Genomic DNA, 19,042 nt, shown 5'->3' with positions numbered 1-19,042 from the left:
TTCTCTCTTCTAACTTTTGGAATTGGGGAGAGATCCTAGCAATCATCAGTAGGCTTCCTTACACACATACCTTGTCCTAATGACTTTCTAATATCTCCTAGATCCTTGACCCCTTTGTAACTATCCAGTCTCTACTTTGAAAACTAGTCATTCTGTCCACCAAAACTATGGGAATTTTGTCTCCAGCCTTCTAGTATAATCCCAATAACGCCAGCCCGGTAGAAAAATGTTATAATCTGTGAACCCAAACAAGAAGCATCAATAAACTTTATACAACTTCAGCAGCCATTTGTAGCAGTCAGTGAGAGAGATTGGCAAGGTGGCTAATTTCAAAAGGAGGCAGCCACCTAAATCCAAGAGACGGGGATTATCAAGGAATGGGGAGAAGACTTTCCTTGATACTCCTCTATATAATCAAAGAAATAAGACTCACAGTATGTTCCCTATGGAACAGACCATGGTGGGCTCCTAACTTGTTACTTCCTCATTCCTAACGTGGAACAGACCATGGAGCTTAGGTAGCAAGTGAATACCTTATAAGACCCACCAAGATGGTGTCAGTTTCCACCAGCCAGGATAATTGCCTCCCAATAATTGCCCTTTGACATGTATCCAGGTGTCCCCTTGGATAACTAACAGCTGAGTAACAACAGGAAAAGTGATCTGTCCAGACTGAACATCACCTTGCAAATTTCCATCCGAGAACTTTGAAGCCAATGGTTCTTAAGCTTGATGACAACGAAAATCACTTGAGAGACTTCAACAAAAACCAAAAACACATGGATGCCCAAGTCCACTCAGTAAAGGTTGGATTCATTTGGACATGGACATTTGATTTGGAGAGGTTCAGGGATTATTTATATTCCCACAAAATGGAGAGCGCGACTCTCCATCTCATCACAGCCAAATGCCATCAAGCCATTGCTCTGTTGGGCAGTGTGAAACCCAAGAGGATCATCTACGTTCACCACCACCCAGACTCAGCTTTCCGTGCCTCTAAGACCAGCACTTTCTTCTCCAGCCAGCTGAGAGATGATGTCACAGTCTCGCCTACCTACACACACCCTTCTCTAAGGAACTACACTATATAATTAAGGCAAGAGTACAAGTTTATGGGCCTTCAAGGCAAAGGACCCCTTCCTTAAGTCCCAACTAACACTCGCCTAACCGCCTCCCTGATTTATCCAAACCTGGCTCTTTCTGTGCTCACCAGAGCCTGACGTATTCATGAAGAAGCATTGCAGCCCATCTTGCCCCTGTTCTGCTATGGTATTTGTCTGCTTCTAGTCCCTGAGAAGCTGCTGACAGATTCTGCTGTGGATACTGCTCGTTATTGCACCCAGAACTGGAGTTTAGGAAAAGCCTTAGCTAGCTTCAAGCTCCAGAAACTGCTTCCTATGCCAGGATCCTCATATTTTCTTTGCCAATTACAACACCCCTTGGGGAGGGACCAGCTTTTCCTTCTTTCCTGCTACCAGGTTCAGCGAGAGTCTGTTGGCACCCTGACTTCTAGGTCCTGAGAAGCCAGGAAGCCAGTAAAAGACTTATTATTCATTAGTGAGCTGGAGTAATGGAAGCGAAATCCCCCAAGAACTAACAAATTTTGCACTAATTAGTTCTTTGCCTCCCCCCCCCCACCCCTACCCCAGTGCCCTTCGTCATTGATGTGAGGTGCTACACAGCAGGACGGAAGGCCTTCTGCCACCAGCTCACTGAGACTGTAGGTCTGTAAGAACAGCGCGTTCTTACAAATTCATGTGCTCTAGTGGTATCGAATACTGGCATGGCACACTGTGGTTTAGGTAACACCTTTAGTTGCATTATCTCATTTAATTTTCTGGGAAAGTGGTGACTCATGTATATAAAAGTAAAGGGAGCGGCACAACATGATACAGGGTTGTTGAGAGGATTAAATAAGGCAACATTTGGTGAAGCACCACACAGATACTCTGTAGATATCTCTTTCATTCCTCCCTAGAATGTGTCCATAGCTTATATAATGCTAATCGGTACAAGGTAGTTGCCACCTTTTCTCCCCCCTCCTCTTGGTATAAATAGTGCACAAAGCAGAAAGATTGGCCCTGTGACTCTTAAGGTCTCTCCTGGGTCTTTGTTAGGCTTGTCAATTACCTAACTGTAAATTTACAAGTTTCTAAATTATTCTTTCCCTGTGAGACTGCATATTTTCAAGTGCATCGCTGGTTGAAAAGTGAACAAACAAACCGAATGTAATTTGATGTTAGACCTCAGGACAGTGTAATACCAAAGGACTCCTCCCTGATGTTTCAATTTCTCAAGGGGCTGTCTTGAGTAGTCGCATCGCCAGCGCTGTAGTCTTAGGTGTAAATATTGTACCATTGAAATGACCGTGGGTTCATTAAGGTTTCCATAATTTCTTCCTCTTGATGGCTCTCTTGCAAAAATGTTAAGACCTGCTAACCAGAATTATGAAAATCATAACTGCTTACGATGTTTGGAAAAGTGCTCACGAGCAATATATGAACAAATCCAATATGAGGGAAGGTGAATACCATCCACGGTGTCACCCAGGGATCACATCACAAAGATATATCCTTAGTCCTGCCACCAGGTATAAGGCTTTTCTTGCGATCAAATCATTTCCATGAACAATTAACTCACTATTGTAGGAAAGCCTAACTCTCATCTGCACAAACAACCAAAAAGAGCAGCCAACTCTGTGAGTAGGATAATGCATATCTGATTTTTATGCTCAAAATAGAGGCAATCAGTAATATTGGTCTGAACAGTCCATGCATTCCTGTAATAAATAGGTAAGCAGCCACCACCACATGGCCTGGATGTTTCTAGACACTGTGGGCACAGCAGTGAACAAAACAGTAAAAATTCCTGCTCTTAAAGGACATGAATTTCTAAATGGGACCGTTGGGTCCCTCTCTTTATCACCTGGAGCTGGTCGTATTTCCCAAGAAATAAAGTAGATGAAAAAAAGTGAGTCGTGTCTTTCTGAGTGAATTCAAATCCTTGGTGCTCTTGATGTTTTAGAAAAAGGATAGTCAAAGTGAATCAGATGATAAATTTGCACCTTGGCCATCCCATTGCCACCACTGATGGTCACCCCTGGAAGGTACCTATAGAGGGCGCTGTACACAGGTGACCCTCAGACACACAGTGGAGAAAAGTCCTAAGAACACCGATTGCTTGGCACTTCTGGAGAAACGTCAAGGTTAGAAAAAGTCAGCTTCTAATAACTCCCTTCATCTTCCATCCCATTCCCCACGTTTTTATGAAATTATATTTAACATTTTGACTTTGCTTAAAATAAAAGGCTTGTTTTTGTTTTTGTTTTGTTTTTTAATAAGCCTAGCTTTGATCCAGTCAATAAAAGTCTACCACAGAAGAGATAAAAATAAGTGTCTGAAGGTATGGTATGTTTCTCAGACTCTTGAAGCGACTTGAATTAGATTCAAGAAGGCAATGTACTCTTTCTTGTCCTGATATAAACCAACAAATAAACAATTTCTAAAAGCCCAGTCCTACAGACATAAGACATCTGGACACTTTAAAAAGAATCCACATTCTTGGCAGTGAGTCCAAACTCGGGATCCAAATCTTCTGAAGTTCACACATCACCATTGTGACAAAATGCTATTTTGTCATGATGTGTCTCCATCATATCATGTTAACATTGCCGGTTCTGCAGAACATCTCTTTAAAAAGTTGACGATCTAAGGGGAAATTCGTTCTATCCCATAAGGCCCTGGAATGTGATCCTATTTGTTCATTATGCACAGAAGGTACTTTATGTAATAGGCAGCTCATGATGAGAATGTTTGAAAAGGTCACTGGCTTAGTTCAAATAAACAAAACACATTCTCCATAACATTCTGGCACGATAGTCAGAGATTTAGAGCAGTGAGAAGACCGGGGAGTATAATGAAAAAATCAGAGGCCAGCCCAGTTAGGTTTAGGGTGAGACTATTTTTAGTATACTGAAAAATTGCTGGAAACAAGGGAGTGGTGTGTGAAGTAAAACAAATAAAAACTGGCCATAATGTCCAGCTCTCAAATAGGGAGTGGTTAATTATTTTAAATGAGCATCACCTTTAAGTCAACTGTACCCTTTTCGGGTCTAATTGGTAGAAACCATTGTCATCTGGGAACTCAGTCTGACTTTTCTCCAGGCAAAGCTTTCTAGTCACTTCAGACTACAGAGAGAGGGGATGAGGATCTTCATTCTTTAAAGAAATTGCTAAAAGCCTTATACTGAGAGAACAAAAGCAATTTCAATCCATTTTAAGAGGTTTTCTTATTTAAAAAGTCCTTAAAACTGTATTCAATAGATGGGTGGGTTTTTTTTTAATGTTATTTTTGAAAAACCTACTATGTGCTTGGCTTTTTACACACATACTTTCTAAAAAAACAGTTCCTGCAACTATTCTCAATCTATACTTAGATATAGTATATACTACTATATTTATAGGACAAATGGAAATGCTGGGTGAAAGAACTCTCCCAAAGTCTCCAATGGTAAAGTCAGAATTGAGCTCCCAAACAAGCTTTTTTTTCCCCAAAGCCCAGTCTTTTGACTGCCCAAACGCTTCTTAATAATGAATAAAAGCAAGGCATCCTGAGATGCCCCCAGAAGAATTTCAGGCCTTGTAACTGACAACCGACTGAATGGTGACATTAAATTATTTTTCAAGTATGGCTTCACCAGGTGCTGAGTTCATGGACTCTGGAAAGAAATCAGGTGTGAAAGGAAATAACCGGGCATGTTTGCAGTGGGCTTTAGCTAAAGAGCACCTTGAAAAGCCGACGGTCTTCCGAGGCTGACTGCTAGATTTATGGGGGAAGGTATTGCAAAACACACCATTTCTGTACCCCATCAAAGGAAAGCACTTGATAAGACTTCATATCAAAGTGTACTCTTGCAGTAAGAAGGCTGGCCATGGAGAGCCTTGGAGTCCAAACTAGGGCTCAGAAGGAGGCACCTAGAGATGCCTTCTCCAGTGGGAAAGAAGCTTCCAGAAGAGCAGCTCAGGGGCCTGCTTTCCAGAGCTCCCCTGTTTACATTAGTCGTCAGTGACTTGTCACGACCACAAAAATGACAAAATAAAGATCCCACGGGTAAGGATAACAGCGGTGACATTAGAAGTCCAAGTCCCTCTGTGCTTATGGTTTTGTCCGTGCTGTTGCAAATGGTATTGTGGGTGTGGAGTGGGTCACAACTTCCATTAGGGGTCTACTCAAATGCCTGTGGGCATCTGGTGGGAGGGGTTGAAGAAGAGAAAAGAAAAAAAAAACAAAACATAAAAATCTCTCCGGAATTCTACTGACTCTAGACTACACAAAAAATCAAGGGAAATGCTAATTTAGGCGTTTTAAAAGAGTAAGGAGTGTTTTTTTCTAGCTTATCAAAAAGAATGAAAGAGAAATAATTTTAACTTATAGTGAATGTTGACCTATGTTGTATTGCTTGGTCTTAACTGAAGATTTTGCCCACATAATATGGTGGAGTGAAGCAAACAAATAAACAAGTAACAGCAATGAGGATGAAAAAAAAAAAAGGAAGCCAGAAACACACATACACATACAAACACACCCCGCCAAGTGAGATAATACTAAAAGTTTGGGGAAAACATAATTATGCTTATCAAAAAAGTGTTAATGCAGTTGCCTATTAATTTCAGAATATAAAGTTGATCTCACGTGTTGAACAACTTAGAGCTTATTTTTTAAGTCCTCTGACATAATGACAACTTGAAACATCCTCGACAGTGTGTAAGATAAGCATGACATTGACGAGATCATACACACATATAGTCATACATATGCATGGATAGTCATATACAAACATATCTACATGTTTATATTGATGATGCAATTTTTAAAATGTTGTCACATCTCTTGTCCCCGGTGATCCTCCCATAAAAAACATGCAATGCTTCTTTTCTAACTCCCGTGGCCAGATTTCAAAAATATCCTATTGCCAGAATGCTTAGTTTATACCTCTATTCTTGGCAGACTCCTGAATGAATCATATGCATGCCACTATCCCAGTTGAAGAATGCCTAGAGGAGGGAAACTGTGTTCTCACCATATTTGTTTCTCTGGCTCATGCCTACTACATCCAGATTCCCAGGTTCCACTAGAGAGATCCCAAAACAGAGGGGTTGTTGTGAAAGGACATTCATAAGCATCTTGCAATATGGATGACCTCAAGATCTAGCCCGGCATCTGGGCAACGTTGTGCAGTCTGCTCTCTCCCCAGTGCCCTGAGCATCATGTGCCTCATGAGAACCCTTGCAGGGTTTGTTGAAGGACTGTGTACATAAGGCACTCCATATGGCAATGAAGAGATGGTGGATTCAGAACCTGAACCGAAGTCTGTGTGTTTTCAGTGTTGGGGAAATAAACCCTTCCCTTTATTCAGTGAAGATTTCCCATCTTCCCTTGATTCCTAGGCACGGGCATTTGAATTGGGAGTGGGGTAGGGTGGAAGGAGGCAAAAGCAATTCAACTGTGGGACTCCGCCTTGGCATTTTCCTTTCTCATCAGCGTGTTTTTTTTTTTTTTAAGCCCAAATGATGTTGCCCAAAAGAAATCCATTAAATTCAATCTATTTACTAATGTTCACCTACTATGTGTAAGGACAAGTTGCACTTGGTCGGAAAAAAGGAGTAGCTCTCAGAAACCATTCTGCCTGTTTATTGGTTGCAGTCATAAGTATGGCATAGTTCCTTCCTGAGCTCCTTCTGCTTTAAATAAAACCATGATGACATGGAAAGAGTAATGAGCTCCAAGGTTAGGGCACATGTTCCCAAACTTAGGACAACTGAAAGCCAAGATGAGATTATCTTCATATACTTTTTGGAGCTGATTAGTCCTTCTGTCCTTGAGAACCACTGAAATTTTCTGTCTGTGATTTACATAATGGAAAGCGTTATATTGCACATTTTAACCATTTCATCTAGTTCATGTCAAAACAAAAATATTTCAGTTGATTTGACTTCGCAGTTCATTTTCACCATCAAGACAAAGAGCACGGACTTGGAGGTGCCATCCTTACTATTGCCCCGATGACACAATATCCACATTTTCCAGTAAATCAGGCTACCTATATTTTTCAGTCTTACTCCATTTCATCTCCAGTTGTGTAGACCCAACCTTAATGTAGCTAAACCAAATGAGGTGTGATTTCCCTCCCAACAGGCACAGCACTTTAAATAACTATAAAGAACTGAGAAAAGTATGTTGGTGGAGGTGCACTTCAAATGACTTCTAAAATTGAGGGATCAGCTGACTATTGAAAGATTATTTGGGTAACTGCATGATTTCTCCTATTGTTTACTATCTAAAAGAATGGATTAATTAAAATCAAATTAAGACAGATCAGGAAGACCATTTTATAAAAACGATGGTGAATTTTGGAAAGAGGGTGTCCTTAATAAGTACTATAAAGTATTTGGACACCCATCAGTTTATTTTTTAGTAATGTGAAATGTTTAACTTAAACTTAATTTCTCATTTCTGCCTAAACCAGAAGAATCAAAAATACCATGAAGACACATGAGATTTCCAGCTCACATTTCCAATCTCCAGTGGTTTGAGAAACTTCCATCTATTCTTTTGAATGCCTTGGTCATGATCCAAACTGAATGTGAACTTTAGATATTTGGGAGTGACCCACCACTGCTTTAAATCCAAATTGGCCCCAGAGAACCTTATGGACCATTACCTCATTATTTATTCTTGTAAATTATAAATATTTTTTAAATGTCAAGTTGTGAAGTTAGAAGGAAATTTTATATCTCTCAGCTACTGTCATTTTTTCTCTCTCTCCTGTTTTGGGTATGGGCCATGTATCTAAAAGTTGAGTTGATAAAACAATCAGTAATATTGACAGGATGTACTCTTGTCTTAAACCACATTTCTCAGCCCTCTCTGTTCCCAGGAGACAATGAGAAATGCACTTAACAAAACTTTATTCTAAAGAATCCCATTGTTCCAAATATTTAGTTACAGTTTAAGTCAAATCATAACTCCAAATGCCCATTGAAATAAAGCATAACTTTCTCACCGTATGATGAGAAGATTTTATATCATGTAAATGTCTTCTTCTCTTCCTCGAAGGATATCATTGTTACAGTACAACAATATAACTGTGCATAATTCCATATTTATATTTTATATATAAGCAGTAAAACTGTGCATAGTGAATACGGAGGGAAGAGAGATATTAAAGTCCTAAAAACAAATTATTGGGACTATTAAGTGATTATCAGAGTCTGAACCAGGAGTAGAAGAAGAATAGAAAGATGAAATGAATCTATGAGATATTTCAAAGGGTTTTCCTTTTGCAAGACATTGCGTTCATGAAGTATCCGCTAAGCTTGTGAGAACTCTATAGGTACGCATTGTTTATTCTTGCCATTATTTTATAGAGGAGGATCTTGAAGCTGAAATGATTAGTAAATCACAGCCTGAATTGAACTCCAGGTATATCTGATTTGAAAGAAAATGCTCACCTCTACTTTTCCCTATTCAATTCAAATGATCGATGTTGGGACAAAGAAGATCCTGGCACCACCAACTGAGAGCGGGTTCAGTGTGGGAGTCGGTCACAATGAGCTGAGTTAGACATATTTAGGTTGGTGCTACAAGAGGTCACCCAGTGGAGATTTCAAGCACACAGTCAGAAATAGAGCATTTTAATTTAGGACAGAGTTTGAGACTAGAGCTACCGATGGGATGTCTACATGTAAGTGGTAACTACATAAAGTGAAGAGACTACTTGAAGGGGGTTAGAGACCAAGACCTCATCTCAATAAGCACAATGGTCAAAGAAAGGAAACATGAGAAGACAAAATCTTGAGGGTTATCAACACTATGGAGGGTTTAATTTGTTTACTTTAATTAATTTATTTAATAGTATGGATTTGGACATGTTATATGCTAAGGCAGTATTCCAAAGTATGTTCGATATCTCAAGAGTTTTGTAGTGTTAATGGGTGTTACTCAAAGAAAAAAAAAATAGTTCCATGTTCAAAAACATTTAAGGACTCTAAGTTAAACTAAGTAGAACAAGGTTCTTCATCATTTTTAATTGGCTGGATTTGTCTTGTAAGTATCCCAAATGAGGACATGGCATGTCATCATTTCTAAGCTTAATGGACTACGGAGCCCAGATTTCTTGGAGTGCCTTGTAGTTGTGGATTTGCTGAGAGGAGAGGACCAGTGAAGAAGGAATGGTAGAATGATGGTGTCTAAACTAGGCAGTCACTGTCTTCAATACAACGGCAGTGAGGTTTCCTTCTGAGAGTAAGGGAAACTATTAAGGCATGGGGTTATATTTTTAAACTCTTTACTATGGAACTATATATGAGAAGTAACTGAATGCAATGCTGGTGGAAATATGGGTAAAACCAATATCATATCCAGGATGAGTAGGCAGCTTGAGAGCAGAAACACATTGGCTGGTAAACTCCAGGTGAGAAAAGGTACAAGAGTGTGGTAAATGACAATGATGCAAAAAACTTGAGTGCCAGAAAGGGGAATGTTGCAAATTCTGACACTGCATGGGGTAAAGCAAGAGGCACATGAAGACAGCCCAGGAGAGCAGATTAATTAGCCAAAGGGGGTCATAAGGAAAAAGGATTTGTCCCGTAGAGATGGGGGTGGGAAGGAGAGAGGAGAACAGAAGCTTGCAAAGATTCTGGAGGTGGACCAGTTCTGAAGTAATTCATTCACACAATGAGCTCGGCCAGCATCCCCGAAGGTGTGTGTCACACTATAGCAAGAAATGCATCAGGCACTAGAAACAACTCGAGCTAATAGCAATGCCCACCATTCGCACAGAGCCTAGCGGTGGACACCAGGATAGAGAATGTAAATCCAGGGCAATAAGGAATGTCATAGAAAATGCTCAAGCTGCAGTCCCTTTGTCTCTACTGACTGGCCCTCTTCCACAACGTCCACACTCTTTGTTTCTCATGGTTACACATGTCCCTTCTTCAACCCTGCTTCTTTAAGCAAAGCCTTTCTGACAACCCCAATCTGGAATTCTCCCTTCTTCTTAATGACTTAGCACTAGGTACTTAAACATCAGAACATTTAAAAGAACCAAATGTTGGGCCGCCTGGATGGCTCAGTCAGTTGATCCTGGTTTCGGTTCAGGTCATGATCTCTTGGGTCGTGGGATTGAGCCCCGGGTTAGCTTCCACTATCAGCAGGAAGTCTGCTTGGGATTCTTTCCTTCTGTCCCACCTCCCATGTGCATGCACGCTCTCTCTCTTTCCCTCTCTCAAATAGATAACTAAATCTCGAAAAAAAAATTAAAAAAATTAAAGAATCAAATTGTTAAGTGTTCCGATGTTCAGTGTGGGATGGGGAAAAAAAAAAAACTCAAAGAGATCACATGACCAATACACTGATGGTAAAACATCTACTGCCAGGTAAAAAAGAGAGAGAGAGAGAGAGAGGGAGAAGGCTGATATTCAGATCTTATCTTTAGGAAGTCCATATATTTATGAGTGTTTATTTCATTAGGCCATTACCAAGGACAGAAAAAGGGCACACTTTATGGGTTGAAAAATTCCCACAAGAGTCACAACTCAGAAATTAGAGATGGAAAGACCATGTTGGGTTATGCAGAGCCAGTTCCCTTTGGCTTGGTCTCCCTCTTCCTTCCCCCACCCGAGTTCCATCCAAACCAGTCTGACTCAAGCAGCGGGACTTCTCCCTCTTCCCCTGAGGTGTTATTTCCCAGCTGGAATATTTTTCTAATAGTCCATTTGAATTGTTGTCTCATGAATTCATCATAGAATCATGAGATCTAAAATGCTTTAAAAAAACATTCATTTTTTTCTTTAAATGGGAGAATTCAATGACTCTGTCAAAAGCCTACATTTCCAATGAGAAAAATACCCCCAAACACATAATGGTTAATAAATAAAATTAAGACTTGTTGCCCTCTCCTGAAGTATACCAATGAGAAATAATTCAGATGCTCTTTGGAAGGTGATGTAACGATGAAAATTTAGCATACAAAAGGGGGATAGGTAAACTTCTAATGGGCAATAAAAACCCCAAAGGAGATCCCCTCTTTACACTTCCATGATTGGACCATCTGGTGTTCTCAAGAGCATCTTAGTTTTGTTAAGCACCAACAGCTGGACATGAAGTACAACCAGATCTATTTACACAGGACCCACATGCAGCAAAACCTCACAGTCTGAAGAGCCCAGAACCCTTCCTGGGCTGAATGCAAGAAATCTTGATAAATAAAAATACACTGTCTTTAGGACCCTACACCCATTTGAGATATGGTTTCAAATTAACACTAATATATTTTTTAATGCTTTTAACAGTAATGTTTTGTCATGAGATGGACTAAAAGGTAAAACCAGTTGGAAAAGTTTCAAATAGGAACTATTGCTTTGGTTAAGTGTAACTATGGAATTTTAAATAGGGGGATCCCCCATTAAAGTTCTTAGGGTCCATTAGAAGTTTACCTTTCCTCCTTCTTCATGCTGAATGTTTATCACTTAACACTTTGTTAATAAGATCTGCATCACTTCTCACTGGTGGACTTCAGGCTGTGTTACATGTTTTGATTTCACATACTAATGAGCTGTTCTCTTATGGGGGCATATTTACTCTTTAGGATCTAGGCTTAGGCTTTTGAATTCTCTAACTTTATAAACGAATGCTGGTAGAAAGCTGCACGCATTATTGGAGTTCTACCCTCCCAGAGCAAGTGAGTTCCAAGAGTGAGTAGGTCTCCTCGTAGGGGCTACTATTCATCAGGTGAGAAAAAGAGATGTGAAGAAAACCTACTCACACTTATACTGTCATGGAAGGGTTGCATGGACTCATTTGAAAGCAGTGTCCTTTGCAGGTAGCAGGAAAGAAGAGCTTGAAAAAGCCAGGTGCTAGGGACCCGGGGATGAATAAGATCTCAAGGACTCATGGAACATACATTCTGAAGAGAGGGACAGATAACAGAGAAACAGACAAATACATAAAAGAATCCAAATGGTGATGTGCAAGGATGGGGATAAACTAATGAGCCACAGGGTGGTAAAGACTATGTGTAAAGGGACCAAATGGGCTGCCATAGAGAATTAACGAGGAGGATGAGAACGAGAAGGAGAGTGAATACTTCAATAAGGAAGAAAGAAAAAGGTCTCTGAGGAAATAATGTTTAAACTGAAGTACAACAGTTGAGAAGGATCTAGTTGAGGGGGTGTGGAGGAAGAACATTAAGGTTATTATGAGCATACAAGTTGTCAGAATTTCTTGTGCCCTGTAGCTTAGGAAGAGAATATGTGAGAGTGGAGAAGGAGAGAGGGGTCCACACTGGGCTGGGCCTGGAAGACAGATTAGGCAGGGCCTGGCTGTGGAAGAAGAAAGGGAGGCCCAAGGAAGACTTGCAGGTATAAGGCTTAAATAGATGGGTGCTTGAAACGGAGGAGTCTAAGGAAAGACCACAGTGGTGTGTGGGACGTGGGGATGGGAAAAAACGATACACCCCATTTGGACCTGTTAAATTCAAATATAATGTTTGTGAGACACCCACAGCCATCCTTCACTCCTCTCTTTCTTCCTCCCTTCCATACTTGTTAAGCAATATGGGATGGAGGGACAAAAACCAATAGGATTCAGGTCCTCCCTTTAAGAAGATCACAATCTCCAAGAGGTAGATGTGAGAACAGAGACAAGTAAACTAATGAGGGCAGAATGGTAAAAACTAGGTGTAAAAGGACCAAGGAACTATGAAGAGAAGGCCACCTTTCCTCCCCTAGGACTTAAGGGGTTCACTGAAGTAAGAAGACATAGCTCTGTAGATACTGAAGTGTATGGATCCTGGTATCAGGCTAAGAAATAGTGAAAAACATTTAAAGTAGCAGGAAGTATACTTAGAAAGACTTGAAGGTGTGAGAGAAGAGAACAGTATCAGGGCAAATTAAGGAATTCTGAGTGGCCAAACACAGAGTGCCTTGAAGGGAAGGTGTAGATTAGTGAGGAGCCTTGAATGCCATGCCTAGGAGTTTGTTCTTAATCCTGCCAACACAGAGCTACCATGTTGTGTGCTTCAGCACGACTACCCTGGCAGCAGCCAGATGGAAGATGTAGATGGTAGGGGACAAGAAGCACCATCCATTCACCAGTAGCCAGTCTTCGGATGCCACCGGACTGTGAGGATGATTCCAGAAACCATGCTATGAACTCCCAAGAATAGTGGATGGCGATTGCCTAGGATTCCCTTTCTACTAGAGCCCAGTGACATCTGGGACATACTGTAATATCTTACAGCTCTGTAGTGAAGGGATGCCTGAAGGAAGAACAGGGATGGCTATTCTATGAGCCAACAGTAAGTCTGGGACTAGTAAATGGGCTCCTGGCTCCTTTTTTCACCTATTATGTCACAAACCCACTTTAGACACTTTGGACTCTCCAAAATAAATAGACAAAACACTCTATGAAACTATTTCCAGACTAAACCTGCTAACAAGTCCGAGATTATAGAGGATGATGAATGTGCATTTTTCTAGTAGTCATGCTAACATTCTTCCAACACAAAATACCGTTGCTGTTCTCAACTAAAATAAGCATTTACAATTTCCTGAAGTTTTCTGAAAGTGCATCAGCAATTATATTTAAATCATAAAGTCAGCTGAAATGCAAGGCCAGACCGAGTTCCAAGGCTGCTACATGGCAGCATATGAAAGTGAAGAGGTTGCAGCTGGCCAAGCCTGGAAGGAACGGTTCTCGAAAAGGACAAATGGAGCAAGCTATTGACAATGACCTTGCGATTGAGTATTGTTTGAGATTAGTTCAAAGAGAAAAAGAAAAGATTCCACAAACCCTAAATCATTTCTTAGCCTAGGGTATGACTGATACGGTTTCCAGCCCAGAAACAGAAGTTCAAATTCGGACTCTCTGGGACGTCTGTGTTCATGCGGGGTTCAGTTCCAAGACGAGTGGATCCAAGAAGGAACATGATGAATTCCATTTTTACTATAAATTTCAAGGGGGATTACTTCAAAAAGGAAAGGAAGGACATGCTGAGGCAAAGAAACTGAAATCAATATGCCCATGGTGACGGATTCAGTTGGAATAAGAAGAAAGTTCATTGGTGTATCAACAACAAATTCTCTTGCTTGAAGATGATATTTCGAAGCAGCATAAATCTTATGGACTACTCACATAGCCACAGAACTACACTTGGGCTGTTTTATCCAGGAGGAATGATAGATTTGTCTCACTGTGAGTTCTCACCTGGCCCCCTTTTGATCCATGACAAACACAGGCAAGATGCCAACCAACAAGAGATTGTTTGTTCCTTAACCAGCTCTATCCTACAGTGTGCAAGAAAATCATAAAATTGTGATGGAGACCTATGTGGTGTTATTGCCATTATTATACAAATGAACTAAAAGCCTTCCTGTTAATTGGTTTTAAAAATTATTTTTCCAACCAACAGCAGAATATTTTATATTTTGGTTCCAGACTTTGATTTGGAATCTAAGCCACTCTAAGAATGACCCGTAAGAACAAATGCTGATTTGAGCCACAGATGCTCCCTACTCTCTGCCTCTGAAATTATGCTAGTTTGTATTAATATGCAAACACTGTCAGATTGTATGAGGACATTATAAGTAGTAAATGACCTTGTCCTTCACACAGGCCCATGGACACAGCATGTCTGGCCCACGTAAAGGTTCTGGTTCTTTTGACAGAAAGTCAGAACAGATTTTCCTGAGTTTTTATGTCATGCCTTCCAAGTTCTGGGCTCTAGTGGTATCACCTTGAAGAGGCTGTCAAATTCTACCCAGCAATCAGAGCTTGCAGGTTGAGACAGTTTTATTTTCTTTTCACACATTCGCTTTAAATGAAAAGATGTCTTTAAGCCCAGGTTCCATCCAGAGAATGTGAAAACAGACATAATCAGCAGCGTTTCCTATGCGGGCATCCCTCTGGACAAAGCTTCCCGGGATGTGGCATGCGCACTTTGATTCCCCCAAGATGGCCTTACCTTTGTTAGAATTAATTTTGGAGGTAACTAGAGCCACGTTTGGTGAACGTCCTGTAAAATAGGTCACCTACCACAAGTGAAAGGGGAGAAGTTACTCAAAGGGTAGCCAGGAGCAAGGATGGATCACAATTCCGAGAGAATAGAGTTTAGTGATTGTTACACAAGGAAACTGTGTCCAAAGACCCTTTCAAAGGGCTGAAGAAAGAAGTCATTGTTGGTGTGAGTGACTGACTCTGTCTCCATCACTTTCTTTTACGCATCACAGTATCCCGTGACACACCATGCACACCGTTTAGGGAGGTGAGCGTCAAACGATACGGCTTAATAAACACAGAGATGTAAGGTTGGTGCTCTGTTCCCAACTCCTGCCCTACTTGCTGATCCCATAGTACACATCACAGAGCACCCCGTTCGGGGCTCAGCTACAGCCCAGGCACGGTCGAATGATTTAGGGACAGTACTTAGACCAGCTGCGAATCGGCTACTGCCAATAAGCCAACCTCTATGTTACCCCCTCCTCATGTTTATTACCTGATTTCACTGTTTCTCAGAAGACAGGTGAGCCCACGAAAATAGATCCTCCCACAGGTACTTTTGTCCTGTGTTCCATCTGCTAGTGAAAAGTTATTTCCAAAACACCCTTCCGATTAGATTATATAACTTTCTATTTACCAAGGTTAGTTTGAAAAGAGAGGGTAATTTTCTTTTGGAAACCGAGTTTCAAAATACGCGTACAAAGAACAAAAGGTATTTCTTGAGAGGAGTTCGGTACTGTTCTGTTGCAGATTTTTAAGTTCATTCTTAAAAATGGTGAGGGGCATGCTTTAACCCTTTCAGAAGAGTAAAAGTACATTATGCCAGTGATGCTTGATAGTTAATAATTGTGTAACCTCTCATATACTTGTTGTATTATTATTTTGTGTGATTTGGCTTCTCCCAGATGCTTCACAGAGTCAGAACATTTAGCCTATTATTTGGGATAATTGATCTTACTTTGTAAGGGAAGCTGGTGGTTTCATTGTTTTATCAAAGAGACAACAGGGTTGCAGGGCTATAGAACCTGTCCGAAATCTGACAGCAGATTACATTAGAAACCATCGGGATAATGTTTTTTAAGGAGTTGACTGCGCCCACTAAAACCAAAACATGTCCTCTTAAAGATGGATCACAAGCTTAGTCTCAACCGTGCCAAACAACAAAATAATTAAAACGCAAGAGTTGTTATACAATTTTCCGCAGAACGCCATTTTGCCACAGAATGTTTGGGGTTAGTGCTGCAAAGCACCAATGCTGTGGTTCTCAGACCCGGGCTGATTTTGGTCCCAGGGACATTTGGCAACATCTGCAGATAGTTCCAATTGCCACAGCTGGGGAGGAGGAGGATGCTCCCAGCAGGGCTCCAGTAAAAAGAGGTTAGGGATGCTCATAAACATCCTATGGTGTACAGGACAGACCCTCACAACAAAAATTAGTTACCTGGCTCCAAATATCAACTGTGTTAGGGTTGACAGACCCTGTGTTGGTATATTTCAATGGTACTTTTGCATTAAAAAAATTAGAAAAACCAAAAACTGAGAAGTGATATATATCTATATATACGTATATATAGATCTCTGTCTCTCTCTCTATATATATATCTTTTGTATGTATATATAAAAGTAAGGGAATTATTACTGTGAGATACTTATTTAAATTTAAAGTATTTTACCTAACTCATATCCAGGACACCTCATTTTAAGATTATTTTAGAAGCAGTTAATTGTTTATCGTAATTCAGCAAGGGACACTTCCTGCAGGTTTATTATTACTTGATGATTTCAGAGTGAAATTGACGTGGAAATATGTATCCTATATCGGACAATTCTGCTCTGATAATCAACTTCCTAAGAATGCCAGTTTTATTTCTTCCTGAGGATTCTTCCTTTTTCTAAACTTTCTCTTGCCTTCTTACAGCAGAGGTTTTGTAAATAAACTTGGGATGAAATGCACCAGAATCTGAGCCATGGAAAGCCACTCCTCTACTATGAGATTGATCATGAGAATCATTCTTTTTTTCGAATTCATCTCTTTCCTTTGCAGATTGGAAGCACTTACAAGGATAAGAGAAGAACTTAGTCCCCCAAACCCTCACAATGTTTAGATTCTTTTTTTTTTTTTTCAGAAGGTCAAAAAGGGACACCAATTAAAGCCAGTTATGGGCTATATTCAGACGTTCCATATTTTTACCCCATTCCAGTAAAAGTTCCTCTCCAAAGAAATTTGGTCCAGAGATGGAATGAAAGAATGAAAGACATTTTATTTTCTCTCCTAGATGTTGGCAGCACTTCACTCCTACATGTCTGAGGTTGTTTTCATCTTGCAAAGTACTTTGATATTTGTGAATGTGGCTACATGGCTTAAAACAAGAACAGTGATAACTCATACTAATTATTCAGCTTGTATATTAATGCTCGACAAGAAAGAAAGGAACTTTTTCTTCCTTGATGATGGTTGTAAAAATTAAGAAACCCAGGAGGTACTGAAAGATCTGTGTTCTTGAGAGCAAAAAGCTTCCATGTCACAGAGTTCTTGCATCTAAATCATCAGGAGCACACTGCAACAGAGGTGCTCATCCTTTCAGATTTCTAGCCTGTGTAAGCCAGGTCAGATGAGGCCTGGTAGACCCTGTTCTCCTATCAGGCTTGGGGGTGGGGTGGGGATGGCTACTCTTTTTTGTTATTGGCCGCGAGTCTAAAATAGGATGAGGGATGAGGACCATCTCCCTCCCTCTGCCTATGATCTTCATTCCTGGTCAAGATGAAATTCTACTAAATCAGACATTCTTATGATAATTCAGCATTCCCTCTCCCAGAAGCTTGCAATAGAAATTGGGGGGGGAGGGGGCATTTCATTGACTCTCTTTGAATGTCCCATTGGATGTCTAGAAGTTCAAATACATTAAATGTGATGACCTGGCATAGAAATAGAATATTAATGAAATTATGTGGCCTATAGAATTAAACAATGAGGTCAGTTTAGGGAAGGGGAGTAAATAACCGTGTCGTTTATATTTTATTAAATCTATAGGTTGCTTTGAAGTGAGTCTGGAATCAGAAGTGTATACTTCTCTTTAGTTCATTCTTTGGAATGTAGCTATTTCCTTTGAAGACTGAGCGGGAGATCCTAAAGAAGCAGTATGAGGAAGGCCATCTGGAAGGGTAGGACAGAAGATCTTGGGGGAAGCTGTCAAAAACTCTCCGGAGATGGGTTCCCTTGCTGCAAGTCAACCACCCCCCCTCCCCCTACCTCCCAAAGTGTTCATGTTCACATTTTGCCGGGTGGTGGTATCCCTCCATCCCTCCCACCCTGACCGGGGGCCTTCCTGAGGGGCTGCAAGAGCTCTTCTTTGTAGGAAGGATCTGGATACCCTGGTTCGTCAGGCCTGAGCAAAACTGAGACATCAGATTCAGACCACTCTTCCTCTCAGTTTGCCATGTGAAACCTCTACTCTGACAGGAAATAAACCCCCTATTGTAATTCTTCCATAACTGATTTTTTTCTTCAGAAGAAATGACATCCAATTTGGTCACCAAGCAGTTGATACCTAGGTGGGTTTTACCTTCTAATGAATTTGTGCCAAAATTCAGTGTATCACATTACAGAGTTTGCCAAGGAATAATATAAAGGACCAGAAAGAAAATGAGCAATGTAGAATACTGCTCCTTTAGTCCCATTCTTCAAAGAAATATAGACAATATGTCATAATACGACAACACAAATACCTGTCACTAAATCCATCCAGCTGTGACAATGCTGTGATAGTAGTAACAGATGTGTTTGTTCCTTTCTCATTTTTAGGTATTTTCAGTGGGTATTTTCTATTCCTTTCTCTAGAATGATTCCCCGCCTTCGATTATCCTTGATATCCTCGATACGACAGTGTTAAGGACAGGTCTCAGGACTTCACTGTTGTAGTTCTTTGAATTTTCTCCTTCTCCAAAATCACTCAACAAGGCGACTAATGAGTAAATATGTGGGCTG

This window comes from Halichoerus grypus, chromosome 8, assembly GCF_964656455.1.
Source record: "Halichoerus grypus chromosome 8, mHalGry1.hap1.1, whole genome shotgun sequence".
In the NCBI taxonomy this organism is placed as follows: Eukaryota; Metazoa; Chordata; class Mammalia; order Carnivora; family Phocidae; genus Halichoerus; species Halichoerus grypus.
The sequence above is the reverse complement of the archived record's forward strand: the minus strand, read 5'-3'. Positions refer to the sequence as shown.